At 40.2% G+C, this 19,280-nt stretch overlaps 1 long non-coding RNA gene across 1 annotated transcript in view; it reads right to left on the reverse strand.

The window, feature by feature from the left end:
* LOC124525386 (uncharacterized) overlaps positions 1 to 19,280 on the reverse strand; it is a 57,967-nt gene that overhangs the window by 10,598 nt on the left and 28,089 nt on the right. Inside the window, exons 2-3 of the long non-coding RNA XR_006965492.1 lie at positions 17,205 to 17,289; positions 12,931 to 13,077 (exon numbers count right to left, since the gene is read on the reverse strand). This is a non-coding gene — a long non-coding RNA (uncharacterized LOC124525386). The remainder of the gene's footprint in view (positions 1 to 12,930; positions 13,078 to 17,204; positions 17,290 to 19,280) is intronic.

The raw sequence follows: 19,280 nt of genomic DNA on the forward strand, positions 1-19,280 counted from the left end.
AGGTTCTCTTGCAGGTTTAGGCATCAGTGAAACATGCAGGAAAACCCACCTCTTTTTGACAAGAATGATCAATTTGACCACACAGACATGAGAGATATTTGGACAGATGACTTAGAGATCTCTTCCAGCTTGGGAGAGTCCACAATTCTACAAGACATGTCCGGAGAGAGTATTTAAAATCTGACTAATCATTGGAGTGCCCTAAGGAAGTGATTTAAGGAGAAGATAAAATCTCAAAAATATTCAACTAGAAAGATGAAGGGAGTAAGCAGTAGCTTCTTTACTCCAGACAAAAACAAGGAAGGCCAGGATCAGAAAAGGAATGAAGAGAACTAGAAACAAGAGATAAAGACATAATATATTTTGCATAACGTCAAAGAACAACAATTTCAGCACTGCCAAACTCTATGCCACTTTAATCTGTTCCACTTGAGGAATAATTTGTTCTTTGTCAGTATCTTAATCATAAGAAGTTTTTGCCAGTGGTCAATGTATTAGCAATGGCATTTACAAAACCATTTCAATTAGCTTTTTTTCCTAGGAGCACCTAACCTGGGAGATCTCCCACCCAGCCCTGCACAAAGCCTATCTGCCCAGAAAGGCTTAGCTGGTCTCTGTCACGGAGGTGGGGGGGGGGGGCTTTGGACAAAGAAAATGGATTTGCATAAAGGTGGTTAGCTGAGCACAGGCCCTATGTGAGGCTATACAGTGTTGAAAAGGCCATTCTCCAACCTGGCAGTGTAATCCTAATGGAGAGCTTTTGTTCCAGAGGCTGTGGTAGTCTGCTTTATTCAGCTGACAATCCACAGTAAAAGAACGAATGAACCGCCTCCTTTTGGTAAAGCCAAGGCAGCTGGCAGCCCACAAGCCCCACAGCTTACCGAATAAGAGGCAGGACAATTGTTAGCCCCAGACCCAAAAGGTGCTCTGTAACGGAGTGCCCACTGCTAGTGCTCCTGGCTGCATGCTGGGTGTTCACCACTCAAGACAAAGTTCCCCAGGCCACCTTCACATCAGAAAGGAGCTATGGGATCCAGAAGCACCAGCAAAGTCCTTTCCTACGATCCTTCCAAAAGACATCCAAAACCTTTCGTCACATGTAGCCCCTTCACTAGCTTCGTAGAACACTATAATCATTTCCCATTAGAATGCTGAGGAAGAGCCAGCCTTCTTGTTCCTTCTGAGATTTCCTTTTTAAAAAGAAATTCAGTTTATTTCTCTTATTTTTAAGAGTGTTAAATTTACAAAATGGAACAAACTATGCAAACACAATTCTACCACCCCGGGACAAATATTGCCATTTTGTATGATTTCTTCCCAATCTTTTTTATGTAACTGTGAGAACTCTGTAAATACAGTTTTTTCCCAAGGCAAGTCTAACTGATCCCTATTTTCCAACTAAGGAACAAGCCCTTTAGAAGTTAGATGGTTTCTCCTAACTTATTTTAACCCCCTTATCTTAAGGTATTTCCCAACCTAACCTCCAGTTCTCCTCAACCTTATTCCACTCTTCCATAGACCTTAGACTGCCTTATCAAAAAAAATAGGGAAGTTGTCTCCAAGAATCTGTTGAATAATTTTTTAAGGGGGCCATTTCCATGAATGAAAACCCACATGCAACAAAAATAATTTAAGATCAATATATGAATTATGTGCCAATATCACATGAATGATCAAATATATATTTATATAAATATATAAAGTATATATAATATACATATGTAAATATGTATATTATAATATATAATATACATATGTAAATATGTATATTATACACACACACACACACACACCATTTTGGTAAAAAGTTTCCCAATTTGTTAGCCACATGGTTCTCAAATTAGAAGAAGGGCCAAAGAAACCCTCCATTTCCCGAATGAAAGATTGCAGACCTACTCACTTAAATGATATCCCTAATTGTTGCTGACTCTTGCCTTCACCAATGCCAAAGGCCCCTCCTGCAAACCTCACTCCCAGCCCCCACTCCCGTCCAGTTCCTTTTCTTAATGCTGATGGTTAAGACACAGCCACATTAAAGTGAGGCTCTGCAAATGCCCTTACTGAAAACTACAAAAGCCTATCTGTTTGATATACTTCAAATGCTTTCTGTGATCACATATGTTGGAACTTCCTACCAAAGGTTCCAACTTGTTTGTTATGGAATATAGAGAAAGATGAAACAGCTTTCACTGAATTTCCAGATTTTTCACATTGATTGACTTTGTTTGTGAATTTCACCTCAAAGTGTAATCGTTTAGTGCAAACGTCTCAATTTCCCAAAGTCCTGCCTGTTACTTTAAAGCTTTCTCATTTCCTGAGAGAAAACTGAGGGCTGTGGGGGGGGGGGTGGGAGGGAGGGGAGGGTGGGTGATGGGTATTGAAGAGGGCATCTTTTGGGATGAGCACTGGGTGTTGTATGGAAACCAATTTGACAATAAATTTCATATATTTAAAATAAATAAATAAATAAATAAGCTTTCTCATTTCCAAGCACTGTGTGGTCCACACCATACAGCACAGCTCACACCTAGGTTTCTTGAGATCAATGCAAATGGAGCTCATACTAGAAAAGGCAAACAGTAAGCAGCCTTTATGAAGTCTTATCTGCAGAGTACGCATGAATGTTTCAAAGTAGGTTTGACACATCCTGAGGAGGACAGTGAAGCTTCCACAACTTTTCACCTATATTAAGGGAGACACTTATTGCTTCCTATGAGGAAACAGCTGACTTACAAATTCATTCTCCTAAATGGGATACCTTAAGTTAGAGGTTAGCAAGCTAAAAAAAAATACTTGCTTTAATTCACACTTTAAAAATTATTAATCCATAGAAGGAACATACTTAAAGATCATAAAAGCCATTTATGAAAAGCCCACAGCTAACATCATCCTCAACGGGGAAAAACTGAGAGCTTTTTCCCTGAGATCAGGAACACGACAGGGATGCCCACTCTCACCGTTGTTGTTTAACATAGTGCTGGAAGTTCTAGCATCAGCAATCAGACAACAAAAGGAAATCAAAGGCATCAACATTGGCAAAGATGAAGTCAAGCTTTCGCTTTTTGCAGATGACATGATATTATACATGGAAAATCCGATAGACTCTACCAAAAGTCTGCTAGAACTGATACATGAATTCAGCAAAGTTGCAGGATACAAAATCAATGTACAGAAATCAGTTGCATTCTTATACACTAACAATGAAGCAACAGAAAGACAAATAAAGAAACTGATCCCATTCACAATTGCACCAAGAAGCATAAAATACCTAGGAATAAATCTAACCAAAGATGTAAAGGATCTGTATGCTGAAAACTATAGAAAGCTTATGAAGGTAATTGAAGAAGATTTAAAGAAATGGAAAGACATTCCCTGCTCATGGATTGGAAAAATAAATATTGTCAAAATGTCAATACTACCCAAAGCTATCTACACATTCAATGCAATCCCAATCAAAATTGCACCAGCATTCTTCTCGAAACTAGAACAAGCAATCCTAAAATTCATATGGAACCACAAAAGGCCCCGAATAGCCAAAGGAATTTTGAAGAAGAAGACCAAAGCAGGAGGCATCACAATCCCAGACTTCAGCCTCTACTACAAAGCTGTCATCATCAAGACAGCATGGTATTGGCACAAAAACAGACACACAGACCAATGGAATAGAATAGAAACCCCAGAACTAGACCCACAAACATATGGCCAACTCATCTTTGACAAAGCAGGAAAGAACATCCAATGGAAAAAAGCCTCTTTAACAAATGGTGCTGGGAGAACTGGACAGCAACATGCAGAAGGTTGAAACTAGACCACTTTCTCACACCATTTACAAAAATAAACTCAAAATGGATAAAGGACCTAAATGTGAGACAGGAAACCATCAGAACCTTAGAGGAGAAAGCAGGAAAAGACCTCTCTGACCTCAGCCGTAGCAATCTCTTACTCGACACATCCCCAAAGGCAAGGGAATTAAAAGCAAAAGTGAATTACTGGGACCTTATGAAGATAAAAAGCTTCTGCACAGCAAAGGAAACAACCAACAAAACTAAAAGGCAACCAACGGAATGGGAAAAGATATTTGCAAATGACATATCGGACAAAGGTCTAGTATCTAAAATCTATAAAGAGCTCACCAAACTCCACACCTGAAAAACAAATAACCCAGTGAAGAAATGGGCAGAAAACATGAATAGACACTTCTCTAAAGAAGACATCCAGATGGCCAACAGGCACATGAAAAGATGTTCAGCGTCGCTCCTTATCAGGGAAATACAAATCAAAACCACACTCAGGTATCACCTCACGCCAGTCAGAGTGGCCAAAATGAACAAATCAGGAGACTATAGATGCTGGAGAGGATGTGGAGAAACGGGAAACCTCTTGCACTGTTGGTGGGAATGCAAATTGGTGCAGCCGCTCTGGAAAGCAGTGTGGAGGTTCCTCAGAAAATTAAAAATAGACCTACCCTATGACCCAGCAATAGCACTGCTAGGAATCTACCCAAGGGATACAGGAGTACTGATGCATAGGGGCACTTGTACCCCAATGTTCATAGCAGCACTCTCAACAATAGCCAAATTATGGAAAGAGCCTAAATGTCCATCAACTGATGAATGGATAAAGAAATTGTGGTTTATATACACAATGGAATACTACGTGGCAATGAGAAAAAATGAAATATGGCCTTTTGTAGCAACGTGGATGGAACTGGAGAGTGTGATGCTAAGTGAAATAAGCCATACAGAGAAAGACAGATACCATATGGTTTCACTCTTATGTGGATCCTGAGAAACTTAACAGGAACCCATGGGGGAGGGGAAGGAAAAAAAAAAAACAGGTTAGAGTGGGAGAGAGCCAAAGCATAAGAGACTGTTAAAAACTGAGAACAAACTGAGGGTTGATGGGGGGTGGGAGGGAGGGGCGGGTGGGTGATGGGTATTGAGGAGGGCACCTTTAGGGATGAGCACTGGGTGTTGTATGGAAACCAATTTGTCAATAAACTTCATATAAAAAAAAATAAAAAAAATAAATAAATAAATCTTTGCAATAACAGGAAAAAAAAAGTCATATTAAATGTTCTTTATATTTAAAAAAAAAATTATTAATCCAATGGCTTGACTAGGGGAGGTTGCAAAACTAGTGGAAATCAATGGTATTTTTGAAGTCGGAATGCTTAGGACCTAGTCCCGGTTCTGTGCTAGCCATGTGACCTTAAGCAAGTCATATGGCCTCTCTGATCACCTGTGAAATGGTGCTAAGCCCTGAATTCCTGACCCCATAAGGTCCTTTCAGGAAGATCAGATACCATAAAGGAGGGCAAGTTCCATGAAAAGTCGAAGTTGCACTGCACACCCATGTATTTGGTGAGTGCTCCAAATGATAAGGTTCGCCTTAACCTTGAAAGTTACAGTTCACTTAAACAAGGATACAAGTAGCATAAAGATACACTGAGAGTACAATACCTCTTGGATGGCTTTCTACTGAAAAGCAATAGCGTTCATGAATTCAAGAAATACTGCAGCAAGTAAAATGAACATGGTCAAAAAAGAAAAAATCTTGGAAGACTGTGTGCATACATATATTATGGTTAAATATCAATGCAGAGAGAATACTAATCAAATTCATGAATTTATGCTTTAATTTCCAAAGCTAAATATTAGTTTGATTTGAGTAATATCTAGTGTGCTTTTATCTCAGGTATTAGCATATAAAAGGCTGACCCTTAGCTCCCTGTCCTCCCAGAGGTACAACTTATTATGTACCCAGAGGTACATTTATTAGTGGCCATGAACACTCTATAATCAAAGAACAACCTGTTACTTAAACAGTGTGCTTAATTGTGAGAAATAGAATCAGAAGAAAAACTCATCAACCTCCAAAGCATCCTTCCCTAGTGTGACATTAGCTAAACTCAAGTCAGGACACATACTCCACAAATGCGCATCAAATAATAAGAACAATATTCTATTCCTCATAAACAACATTTGTAAGTCAATTTAATGTTGATGCAGTGTTTGGGAAAAGTCTTATAGAGATCTTACACTCTTGATAAAGGACAAAGGGAAAAGGTAGTTTCTCTGCAGAGTGTGAACTGGGAGGCCTACTTCAAAGGCAGTTTACATACCCTATTTTAAAAAACCTGAGAACTATTTAACTCTTGTCTTTCAAGGGACTGATGTTCTGGGATCATCACCTTGAAAACCCAGTGGGAACCTTTGTCACACATAGCTTGCTCTTATCAACATTCAGATCCAGCATAAGTTACATGGGCATGACAGGGGACAGAGCAGCTTTTTATGGCTGGAGTGGGAAGGCATGCCTCAATTTCCCCACACCAGAGCCATAAAGAGGTGCCAATAGTCCACAGAAGCCTCTGCCAAAGGGAAACCTCCATGACTCTGAGTCTTTATTTCCAGCCCAGACGGTTCCCTTGAGCTCTGACCCTGGATGCTTGCTTCCTAGATGTTCCACCAATAATACCTCACACTCAGGTTCTAAATTTGCCCAAACTGCTCGTGCTTCGGCACTCCCCATCTCAGTAAGTGGAACTAGTCATATAAGACAGAAAGCTGTGTAGTCATTCTTAGCAGCCTGCTCTGCATAACCCTCACCCAAATCCAATCCATCACAGAAAGTCCCGATGGTCTATCTCTGAATCAGATGTACTATCTGTAAAGGTCACTTTTAGGCAACAGGCTTGAACAATGGAAACTGGAGTAAGGTAAAAGGGCCCTCGGTGACCACTAGGCTGAATGCAAACAGGCCCATCAGGTGATCCACCTCAAAATACCCATAAGCCCTAGCTGACTAATGGGCTACTTACAACCAGGCACAAGTACCAAAAAAGGAAAACTCCATACTTTCTCATACCTCCTCACCTCCCCACCTTCACTACGACCCCCACCACTGCCTCCTGGTACATAATCTCTCCTTTGCTGTCCTGTCGGCTACCCCCTTGCAGTGTATTCACTAAACTGCTATCTCCTTTGTTCTGCCTTGAGTGAATTCTTTTGCCACCTGCACCATCAGCCTCCACCTGATCAGGTCACCCCACAGTATCTAGAATCATACTCTTTGTTAAAATCCTGTCATTGTTCCCTACTGTCCAAGAAATGAAAGACAACTCTTCAAACTGACCCACCTGATTGTGGTTCCCCAACCCTCCTTCTATGGCTTCAGGACAACCACCCTCACTTGGCCACCTCCTGCTTTGGAAAATACCATGCTTTTTCAGTCCTCCTTGATTTTGTTCATCTATGCCCTTCCCTCTGCTTCTCTTTCTAAGGATATGGAATTCATCCTTCAAAGCCTAATCTAAATCCTCTTCTTTGAGAAAGATGTGCTAAGGTCCAATTGGCCCCCCAGGGGAAGTCAGTCACTCCCTCCTCTCTTGTTCCAAGGATGCTGTCACATATTCAAGCATAATACAAGCACTTTGTGATATAATCTCCCCACTAGCCTATGGGATCTCTGAAAGCAGTACCTGTGTCTTACTCCATCAGCTTTTCACCAGTTTCCAGTTCCAAGAATGTGAGCGTGTTGAATGACATTTTAATTGAGGCTAAAACCAGAAGAGTTAAGCTGTACTTTTATCACAATTTCTTTTTTGTTTTACCACCATTAACCAAGTGCTTTCCCCACAACATAATTACATTAACCTAAACAGCTTTCAGTTAATTTAAGAGGAATAGGAGCATTTTTTTGTCCAATTCATTCTAATCATTCAAGAATCTGGGTACCTGTGAATTGATTTGAAAACCAATTTGCACACAATGGTCCTGGCTTGGTTGGGGGAGGGGGAGGACATCCTCTACCTGCTCCTGGCAGATAGAAGGGTCCAATTCTCTCCCCTCCCCAAAAGTGCCAGGCCATGCTCCTCATACTCAGAGGCATAGATTTCTCTATGCAATGACTGACTGATGTTGGGGCAGGGGTACCCAGGCCTTCTCATCACTAAGCCCAAACCTCTCTAATCTGGCCATTTTGGTCCACGTACATTCAAAGTCATGAGTCAAATGCTTTCCAGCTATTCCCTGGACTTTAATGGAAAAAAATCACCTTTCAATGCCTTGGTGTAGTCACACCTCAATGCTCCCCTTTCTTTTGGAACATACAGAGAAATAAACAAAACAAAGCTATGTACTTCAGACACAACTGGACTATTTTATTTTTTAGAGCAAGCACTTCAGTTGGCAGTATTTGTTTCTGAATGTGACCATTGTGAATACCTTTTGGAGTGAGTAAAATAAATTGGCTACCTATTTGACTGCAGAATTAAATGCTTAATTTTATAAAACAGGAGGAATTTATGATTCCTCCAGAAATTACATTTTCTCCCTTATACAGGTGCAGCTCTGGGTAAGAGAAGGTCTCTGTTAAGAAGTTCTGTCATCGCCTGGGATGGGCTTTCAGCCTGAGAATCACCCTCTGCCCTGATATTCAGAGTCAAGCAACTAACCTCAAAATAGGAGAGAATACATAGGATCAAAACAGGAGTTCATTCCATTATGAAGAACAAGGAGAAATTTATTACCGTACTATTTTATTTACCTATGGAGATACACCATACATGAAAACCTTTCTCAGAACTGCTTAAAAATATATTTTGCTGATATAAATAACAACATTCATAAGGTAAGGACCCAAAAGAGAACCATTTAGTAGTAAAATAACCAGCCAACATGAGAAAACCCAAGTGTTCCTCCCTGCAAACACCACCATCTGTAATGGCCTCACCCATCACCCAAGGTCCCCTGTTACAGCAAACCACACTTCAAGCCACTGAGCTATATAAATAAAGAGCTATCTGCATTTTAATCCATTACAAATGTAATGACCTCAGCCAACCAAACCAGAGCCATGGATGATTCACTGGCCTGCTTGCTCACACTGTTTTCCCAGTATCAAGTAATGAGAACTCCAGGGCTCCTCATCTGCCATTTTAAATTAGAAAAGGAAAAAACATACTTCTCTGAGGGGTTAGTCACTATATAAAAAATTGATCCTCTTATTTCTTTAAAAAAAAAGTCAAAAAATAATAATTCAAAATTCCCTTAATTAGTATAATTAACATTATTCTTGCTTTAAGATTCCTTCTTCATGTGTGGGGTCAGAGAAAATAGTAATCTACTGACGACTATACCCCCAGAGGAACAGCAGGGACCATACAGACCTTGCCCTGTCCTTTTTTTCCTCATTTCTTTCTCCTGGCCTTGCCAGATTTACAGCTATCTATTCTCTTATCTTTCACGTTTTGTTTCCACCTGGGAAAGAGCAAAATTCCTTGAAATCTTAAAAATACTAGCTTCTAGTTTGCTCAAAACCTCTGAGTCACTTGGTGCATTAACTGTGCTTCCCACATACAACGGTATTTACACATTCATGTTTTAGAATTTGATATAAAGAATTGATTTAAGAATTGATCACATCTCATGGCTACTTTTTTTCTTTTGGATATTTCTACTTTCAAACCCCTATCACATGGCTTCATGGTAGCTTTACTTTCAGAGTTATAAACGGTGCCACTATTTACAAGCAAAATTTGACTTTATAGAATGAAGGTAGTAAGTGTCGGTCACAAAGTAAAATTTGGGACCACTGATAAAATAATTCATTGAGTTTCTCTAGCAATACACTTAGTTCATCTGGTTGGTTATTAAATAAAAATTCCATTTCCTTAATTCATAGGAGACTTAAAAGCTACAGCAGCCTCCACCCCTAATGCAATGCAGAACATGCTATTCTTCCTTTTATTGATAGAAAAATTATTCAAAACTGCCAGAGTTCCCTTCCCTCTCACACCCAATTTGGCTATATTTGTCAAAGAAAGAACAGTTTCAGAAACATCAATTTAAACACAATAAAACTATTTTAACACATGTTGTTCTGCCAACCATAAAAGCTTCTCCTCAACCTGAGTTGTTCACTTTAATTTGTTCCTGTTTACTTTATTTACTTTGGGGGGTCCTATTTACTTATTGCTGTAGGGGCATTTGTTTGTATTTATCTAGGCTTCAGTTATACATACTACAGCTTTTTAGATTCATACAGGGGGTTCAGCTTTTACGTTGGCATTACTCCATCTTAAAAGATGGATTTTCTGGAGTAGCTGAGAGTTCTATGCTCAGTCTGGATGGGCTCAGATATGAGTCCTAATGCAAACTCCTTATCTTTTAAACACAAAACCAAATGATACCTCAAGTGGATCCTTTAAAAATCCACTATTGCAACATGGCCTTCAAACTTGGAAAAGTCTGCAGTGTCACAGTTCATCAGCTGCTCAGCCTACTAAAGCCAGGTAAATCTCTTGCTTTCCTTCTCCCATCAATTGTGCTAATGTGCCTTGGACAGCCTCTGGCTTTGTTACTTGCTCACTTTCCTCACAAATCTGTTTCTGAGGTTTAGGCTGATACTGGGAACTTTCTAGAATTTTCCAAAGAAGAGTCAAAGAGTGCCTCCTGCAGTGCTACCTGCGATGGTGTCCCTATGGAGGCCTCAAAACACCAGCAAACCACCTGTGCACCCAACCATCCTCTCAACCAGGCATCCCTCCCAAGGTGTTCTAGAAGACATCTTTCTGAATCCGCCGTGATGAGAAAATGACAGCGAGCCTGCAGTGATGAGAAAATGGCAGCGAGCCCGTGGTGATAAGAAAATGGCAGCGGGCCACCCAAGGCCTGTTACCTCACAGAAGCCCTCACCAGCCTGCGTTCACCTTCTTCCCTCTCAGAGGCGTCCACTTTGAGGAGCCAGTGCCCGGGGCCCAGGGGCGCGGAGGAGCTGGCAGGGGCCAGATGACAGCCTGGAAGCTCCTCCTTGGCCTCCAGTCCTCACGGAAAGCTGTGAGGGTTGGTCAACGAAGAGCAGCCTCAGATTCCTCAGATGATGTAACAAGTAAACCGTCTATCTCCCAGAGTACCTAGCGGGGGAAAAGGGGCAAGGTGCACTTCCGCCTTGACCTAAGCTATTGGGGTCGCGTAGAATGCCTCCGGAACTGGGATGCAGGAAGCTCCTTCCGCTCGGCTCCTGGCTTCCGACCGCCAAGGTTCCGCTTCAGCATAGGGCACTGGCGAGCAGCACCTGCTGAGGTCTGTGGAGCCCAGAGATGGGGGTCTTTTGGGCCCAATCTGGGCTCCATAGTGGAGCTAAAGAAGCTCAGATCTCCTGCTAATCAAAAGGGCCCTTATAGCCTGAGGGGAACCAAAATTTCATCCATGGTTGAGGAGCAAGTTGAGTATCAAGCTGAGCATGAAGTCCTGCCGGGTCAATGCCACTCAACAGGGGCAGCTTCAGTGATGCTTGGAGCCCCAGAGGTGAAAGGGAGGACAACTGTAGGCGTTCTCCTTGACTTGTCATCTTTTTAAGCATGACAATGATCCCAACTGCAAGACAGCTTTCTTTCATACTTCCCAGTCTGCCCTCCTGGCCAGCCTTTCCCACAGAGACATCCACCAGGGCTTTGCAGGGTTGCCCTGCGCCATGCAATTGGACTTCTCAAGTCTGTTTTAAAGATTCTCAGAGAAGGCAATTCCACCACTTCCCTCAGCCACCCATCACAGAATTGAGAAAGGAGATTTAACATGACATGTTGTTTTCTCAAGCTGGCCAATTTTACGACAAGTTAAAAAGACCTTCAATTAGTTGAAAGATTAAAAACCAACTTTAGTTCTAATCCAGCATACAGTATGGGATGAACAAAGTAAATATTAATGTCACATCATTAATATTAAACTTTTTTTCATAATAGTGACAAACTTTGTCCCTCAAAACAAGAAGGACATGCCACAGAAAGGGCTCCAGAACTTTCCCTCTCCAATGCAACGTTTTGGATTTCTAAACTGACTACTCAATCATTGCATAAAATATATGTATATGTATGATGTAAAAATATATCAAAACAGCATGTTGTACACTTCAAATATGTCTTTTTTAAATTTGTCAATCATATCTCAATAAATGCTGGGGCAGTGCATCACTATGAGGGGAGTCTTTGGATATATTCTTTCCCCACTATAAAATTAAAGTTAAAATTCTAGTACCCCTGAAACTAACATAGCATCGTGTGTCCACTATACTTCCATTAAAAAAAAAAAAGTTAAAATCCTAAACTTTTACGGAGTTTAGAAAGAAGCTCCTAAACTCATTTTCAAGAGGGACTCATTTTAAAACATCATGAGTCTTCCCAAAGTGCATTTTAAATAGACCATTTGGATTTGTAGCTACAGTACAGCCTTCAGGCACCACAAACTCTAATTATGAAGCTTAAAAGCTTCACCTTGGCAAGACATCTGAAATAACCAGGAAAAGGTAAAACAGAAAGTTGTTTAGTAAGGTAGGTATTTACATAACAATTCCCTAAATCCTAAAGCACAATGTTGCATCAGGGGCAGAAGAGCCAAGTCCCATCTTCCAACTGTCATGTTCTTCTCATCCTAAAACAAATCAATTCTTTTAGTGCCAGATTACATGCAAGGGGGTAAGGACAGCATGTAGGTATGTATTACTTGTCATTTGTAGAGCATATCATCAGCATTAATTAACTTTGATTATACAATTAGTATTGAGTTGTCAAAGACAACATTCAAAACAGAGGGATTATTAAAAGCATTAATCCTAATAATGATCAACCAATCTTCCTCAGAAACAACCATGACTCGCCCCCAAAAGCAGAAAGATTAGCAGCAGCAGAGCAAAGCAGGAAGAGTTTGGGCTTAAGTATAAATCCTGGCTAGTCTTGGAGACTGTAATTAACTTCTCTGAAGCCACCGTGTCCTCTCACCAATGGGACCAGTAATAAATAGTACCTGCTCATATAGGAGGGAGGATTTGATGGGATGATGCATGCAACTCGCCCGGCACAGAGCCAGGCAAGAAGAAGGCCCTGGTCAGTGGGGCTATAATTACCATCAGGAAGAACAATTAAATACTCACCAAAGGTGGGCAGGGCTTCCAGGTGTCCATCCCTTCAGAACACAGCATGCAGGATTTGGGAGACTTCTCCCTGAGCTTCTTCTGGTTTTGCTTTACCTCTGGTTTTTCTCACAGGGGACCTGCCAGTATCAGAGACTAGGCATTCCTCTGCAAAGAAAGGACAGCCATGAGTAGTCTCTACAGCAAGCCCCCAAAATTCCATGGAAATTTCCAAAGGAATTCCTTGGACGACAAAAACAAAACAAAACAAAACAAAAAAACTAATGATGTAAGGTTTTATCTCTATGTGGGCATCAAACTGCTGGTTGTTTGCTTCATACTCAAAGGAGATAAGTATCCCATTTTTACATCTCTTGAGGGAAAAGAGAACACACTCGCACAAAATCGACATCAAGCCACTCCTGGCTTATAAGAACACCCACACCTTTGTTCATCCCTGGTTCAGTCAGATACCATTTTGCAAAAATGTAATATTTCACTACATCTGGAATACATGGATCAATGTGTGATTTCAGTTTCCATTAAAAGTCCCCCATTTTTCTTGGTATGATACTAATATATTGTGGTATACTTTAATGAGGTCTGATCTGTTTTACTTGTGGGAAAATTCAATGATAAATACATGAAGGGAATTTAAGCAGTGCTATTTTAATCCATCTTGAATTAAAAAAAATAAAAAAAATCAGTGAGGGGCACCTGAGTGGCTCAGTCAGTTAAGCGACTGACTCTTGATCTCAGCTCAGATCTTGATCTGAGTGTTGTGAGTTCAAGCCTCACATTGGTCTCTGTGCTGGACATGAAGCCTACTAAAAAAAAAAAAAAAAAAAAAAAAACAGTGAATTCTGCAAGGTTCCACCCTTTTAGTCCACATCCCCATCAGTCCTGGCCTGCACTCCTCACTCGAGTCCTTCCCACTCTCAGTCTTGTCCCCTCCAAACTGTTCTCCACCCAGCAGCCAACATGATCTCTAAAAAAGTTCATGCCACACCATTCCCGCAGTGGGAATGCTGTCTGCTCCATGCCACAAGCACTTATTGGCTGTTGAGGAAAACCTGCTCCCATTCTCAAGGCCTCTAATACCCGCCCCTGATCGTAATGGCTGCTCTTCTCTCCTCACTGCACAACAATTAGAACCTTGCTATAGCTTTTACTAAAAATTTTAATGTAACAAACTGTGGAAGAGACATGGTCTGGCATTGAAACCCAGAAAAAAAGATAATTTTTTTTTCTGGGAGATAATTAACTAAAAAGAAAAACCAATTGTTAAAATACATTCCCAGAGGGCCTAAATGCCTATTCCTTTATGCTTCTATTCTCAACTTAGCAGGAGTAAGTTTGGAACACTGAAATTACCTATGCTATCCAACCTACAGACTGTGAGCGAACCCCTAAGGGTCTCTCACAAGGATGGGAGTAGGGTAGCAACATGGAACTTGCTGAGGGTTTTGCCTTAGTGATGCTGGCATAGCCAAGTGGATCCTTATCGATGGTTTGGCCCAAGCCCCTCATTTTCTAATTAAGGACAATGAAGCCCAGTGGCTTCCTTGGGAAGGAATCCTTCCTTTGGGAAGGATTGTCTAGAATCTTAGAGCAAGAGATCAGTTGTGCCCAGGTGAGAAAGCCTGGCTGTACCCACCGTATCATGCCCACACGTATTTTGCACCCACAAAAAGTCCCTATGTCTGGTAAAGATGTCTTCTTACTTCCTAGTACAGGGACGGTATTTTTCATATGAGAAATGTGTTTCCTGCTTTCAGGGGGACAGAGGAGTGTGTGAGTGTCTTCGCACCAGTTGCTTCACAAGTAGCTCCAATTCAAAATAATCAGTATACCGTTGTAGTACATTTTGGGCAGCCTGCCCTTGGCCCCCACAGCACAGAACCTTAAGTTGCTTTTATACTAGAAAACATCTTTACCCAAAGACTATGAGCAAGACACGGTTTTGTTCTCTGGCCATTTTTTTCCCAGCATTTGTATAATTATCTGTAGCTTCAGTTGCTATGGAAAGCAAACACTACTTGCCATGACAACAGTAATAACTTAAGGTACGCAGCTTGTCTCAGACTATGAAGCTTCAAAAACACTGAAATGTGTAGGGCTTTAATATCCTTCCCTTAAAAAAATCAATCAAATGACCTTCCCAGAAAAGCCACCTGAGTGTTCACTTTGTCTATGATATCTGTCATGAAAAGCCAGCATACCTCAACAAGGAATGCCCAAGGGCTGAAATCAAAGGATATTTTCGCAAAAATTGATTTCAAAAACAGGTTCCTAAGAATCAAAGAACAAATAAATGAAGATTTACTGTGTACCTATTCTGCACTAGAAGTGTGTAGATTCTTTTACATACATTTCATCTGATTGTGATTGTACCTCATTTTACAGAAGAGACAAACAGACCCAGAAAAGTGAAATAACTAGTCCAGAGAGACAGAACCAGGATTCAAACTCGGGGCGAGCTGGCTCCACCCAGCCCACCATACATTGTTTATTCAAGCAGTCTAGTCACCTGATTATTTTGATCAACCCAAAACTGAAGGTTCAGAATGAATTTGGGTTAAAAAATATAGAAAACAAATAGTCCTTTTTTTTTCAAAATCAATCCAATCACTGGCCTTCTCAGTATACCCTAGGAATAGCTACAGTCCCCTCTTATCTGGCTCCCTCTGCCTCAGGTCAGACAAGAAATGATGAGGGTAGGCAGTACGTTGGGAATTCTTGCTGAAACTCACTAATATGGCTATCAAAATGACAGATAATAAGTAGTGTTGAGGATGTGAAGGAATTGGAACCCTCATACACTGCTGGTGAGAAGGCAGAGTAGTACAGCCACATTGGAAAACAGTCTGGCAGTTCCTTAAAGGTTAAACATAGAGTTACCACAGGACTCAGCAATTTCACTCCTAGGTGTGTCCCCAGAAGAATTGAAAATATATGTCCACATCAAAAATTATACAGGAATGCTTTTATAGCATTCTTCATAATAGCTAAGAAGTGGAAATAACCCAACTGTCAATTAAATGGTGGCTGGATAAACAAAATATAGTCTATCCATGCCGTGGAATATTACTCAGCCATAAAAATGAGTGGAGTATTGACTGATGATACAGTAGGGATGAAGCTTGAAAACATTATGCTAAATGCAATAATCTGGTCACTAAGAGACATATGCTGTATGATTCCACCTATATGAGTACCTAGAGTTGCCAGATTCATAGAGACAGAAAGTAGAATAGAATGCCAGGAGCCAGAGGAAAGAGGAAATGGAAAGTCATCATCTAGGGGTGCCTGGGTGGCTCAGTCGGTTAGACGTCGACTTCAGCTCAGGTCATGGTTTCACTGTTCCTGAGTTTGAGCCCTTCATCGGGCTCTGTGCTGACAGCTCAGAGCCTGGGGCATGTTTCAGATTCTCTGTCTCCCTCTCTCTCTGCCCTCCCCCACCACCCCCTCAAAAATAAATAAACATTAAAAAAAATTTAAAAAGAGGGGCGCCTGGGTGGCGCAGTCGGTTAAGCGTCCGACTTCAGCCAGGTCACGATCTCGCGGTCCGTGAGTTCGAGCCCCGCGTCGGGCTCTGTGCTGACGGCTCAGAGCCTGGAACCTGTTTCCGATTCTGTGTCTCCCTCTCTCTCTGCCCCTCCCCCGTTCATGCTCTGTCTCTCTCTGTCCCAAAAATAAACGTTGAAAAAAAAAATTAAAAAAAAAAAATTTAAAAAGAAAGTCATCCTCTATGGGGACAGAATTTCAGTTTTGCAAGATGAAAAGAATTCTGGAGATTTGTTGCACAGCAATGTGAATGTACTTAATATTATTGAACTGTATACTTTAAAATGGTTAAGATAGAAAGTTTTATGTTACATGTGTTTAACCATAATAAAAAAGATTCCATTTAGAATGAAATATCCAGAATAGGCAAATCCAGAGATTCAGAAAGCAGATTAGTGGTTCCAGGAGGTGTGGGGAGGGAGAATGGGGGCAATGCCTACTAAAGGGGATAGGGTTTCTTTTGGGGGGGGGTGATGAAATGTTCTGGAATTACATAATTCCAGGTTGTGTGATGTTTGTACAATCTTGTGAATACACTGTTAAACCACTGAATTTTACTCTTCTAAAGGGTAAATTTTTGAGATATGTAAATTATATATCAATTAAAAATTTGATGTAAGAAAAGAAGAATCTAGGTGTGAGAGCTCGTGTCTATGTCAGAAATGAAAGGGAGAGGAAGGAGAGGAAATTGGTAATTATGAGAAACCATGCAAAGGCAATGTACCAACCTGCTTGGCCACAAACAGCTCCTTGTACCGTGGTTGCACACAATCACATGCCACAGTTAGCTCAAACCAAGGATGGGCTTCATGGCTGGAGAGCAAATATTTGAGTAAAATATGTGTACATCCTTATGATTATTTTAAACGTGACAGAAAAATCACTATAAAACACAGTTGATAACTAGCCATAATGGCTAACTGGTCAGTGGCTAACTAGAGGATATAAGAAATAATTACATTATGAATAAATGTTAATACTGTATTTGAATACAACCTGGAGGTAATTATATATTCCAACCCCATGTCTTTTGAGTAAATTGTACCTCATTTTCACTACTGATATTGGATAATAGAAATCTCTGTGGATAGCTAACAGGATACTAGGATAAATTAACAATAAGCATCATTTAATTAAGCTATTTGAGAAAGTCTGCTGCCTATTGGATTCGTTACAAGTTCATCAAAGTTCTTGATTTACAGCAATTTATGGCATAAGTTCCTGGCTGTCTCATGGGACAAGGAATTGCCACAAACTTTTTAGAATGAAGAAAAGTGGGCTCCTGGGTGGCTCACTTTGTTGAGCATCCGACTCTTGATTTCAGCTCAGGTCATGATCTATGGTTTGTGAGTTCAAGCCCCACATCAGGCTCTGTGCTGACAGTGTGAGGCCTGCTTGGGATCCTCTCTCTTCCTCTCTCTGTGCCCTTCCTCCGCTCACTCTCTCTCTCTCTCAAAAATAAATAAACTTTAAAAAATAGAATGAAGAAAAGTAAGGAGACTGTTGGAAACCGAACTGAGCTTTCAACTTGCAATGAGCCCTTGGCACTTAATGGAACACTGAAGTCAATGCTCTTCATGGTGTAGCTAATTATCACCAAAAGGTGCTACCTATACCAAATCCAACAGGTGAGCCACTTCTCAGATTTGTCTTGCAAGCTTGGCTTTTTCTTTTTTGTTTTGAGGAGAGTTATTACTTTCCTAGCACTGAAGAAAATGACCAAGGTGAATGCATACAGAGTCAAGCTAAATTTGCACCAGAGATACTATTAAATTTAAGTAGGCCATAAAAAAAAGTTAAGTAGACCATGGAACAAAATAGAGTTCAGAGGGAGTCTCGGGTATATATGGGATCACAAAATATGATAAAAAGTGATGCCACAGATTATAGGAAAGGATAAATGATTTGGTGGCTGGTGCTGGAAAAATTGTCTCATTATGGAAGAAAAATCAAACTAGGTTCCCATCTAACAATCTGTATGGAGGTGGATTCCCAATGGTTTCAGGAATCATTATGAAAGGAAACAATAATAACATCAAAAAGGAAATTACAAAAATGTTTTTTTATCTTGGAGTAGGGAAGAATTTCTTATAGAAGAAAATTTTTGTTTTCTCTAAACCTAAATATGTCAAGTGAAAATTAATACATTTGATTACATTCAAATTAAAGATTTCTGTTTAATGAAAGGCACCATCGATAAAATTAAAGACAGATGGTGAGATGGGAGAAAAAAGTACAATATCTAAAGCCAACAAAAATTAATATTTTAAAAGTATCACAAAAAAGATACAAAGCCTAAAAGAAAAATGGGCAAAGGATAAATGAACAAAACATTTATTAAAAATGAAACCCAAAAAGCAAGCATATGAAATGCTCCAAGTCATTAATTAATGCAAATTAAAACATCTATGTGATATCAGCTTACTCCTGTTGGCCTGGAAAAATTAGGAAGCTATAGATTACCAAGTGTTGACAGAACTGAGGTATTACAGGAATCTTCATGCTTTGCTGTGGTAGCATAGACAGGGCCAGCCATTTGGAGAACAGTCCAGCACTACTCAGTTAAATTAAGTCTACATAGTGACCTGGCTATTTTGCTTTTGTATATATGTTTGTATGTAGGTATTTGTGTATGTATATGTGTATTCATACACATACATATAAAATTTTAACTTATACACATGTTCATAGCAGCATTATTCATAATAGCTAAAAAGGTGGAAACAATCTAAATGCCCATCAGCTGATGAATAAACAAAGTTATTGTATATCCATACAATGTAATATTATTTAGCCATAAAAAT

This window comes from Lynx rufus, unplaced genomic scaffold (assembly GCF_022079265.1).
Source record: "Lynx rufus isolate CCGP_SWC_20201006 ecotype Redwood Valley unplaced genomic scaffold, mLynRuf1.p SCAF_40, whole genome shotgun sequence".
NCBI classification, from domain to species: domain Eukaryota; kingdom Metazoa; phylum Chordata; class Mammalia; order Carnivora; family Felidae; genus Lynx; species Lynx rufus.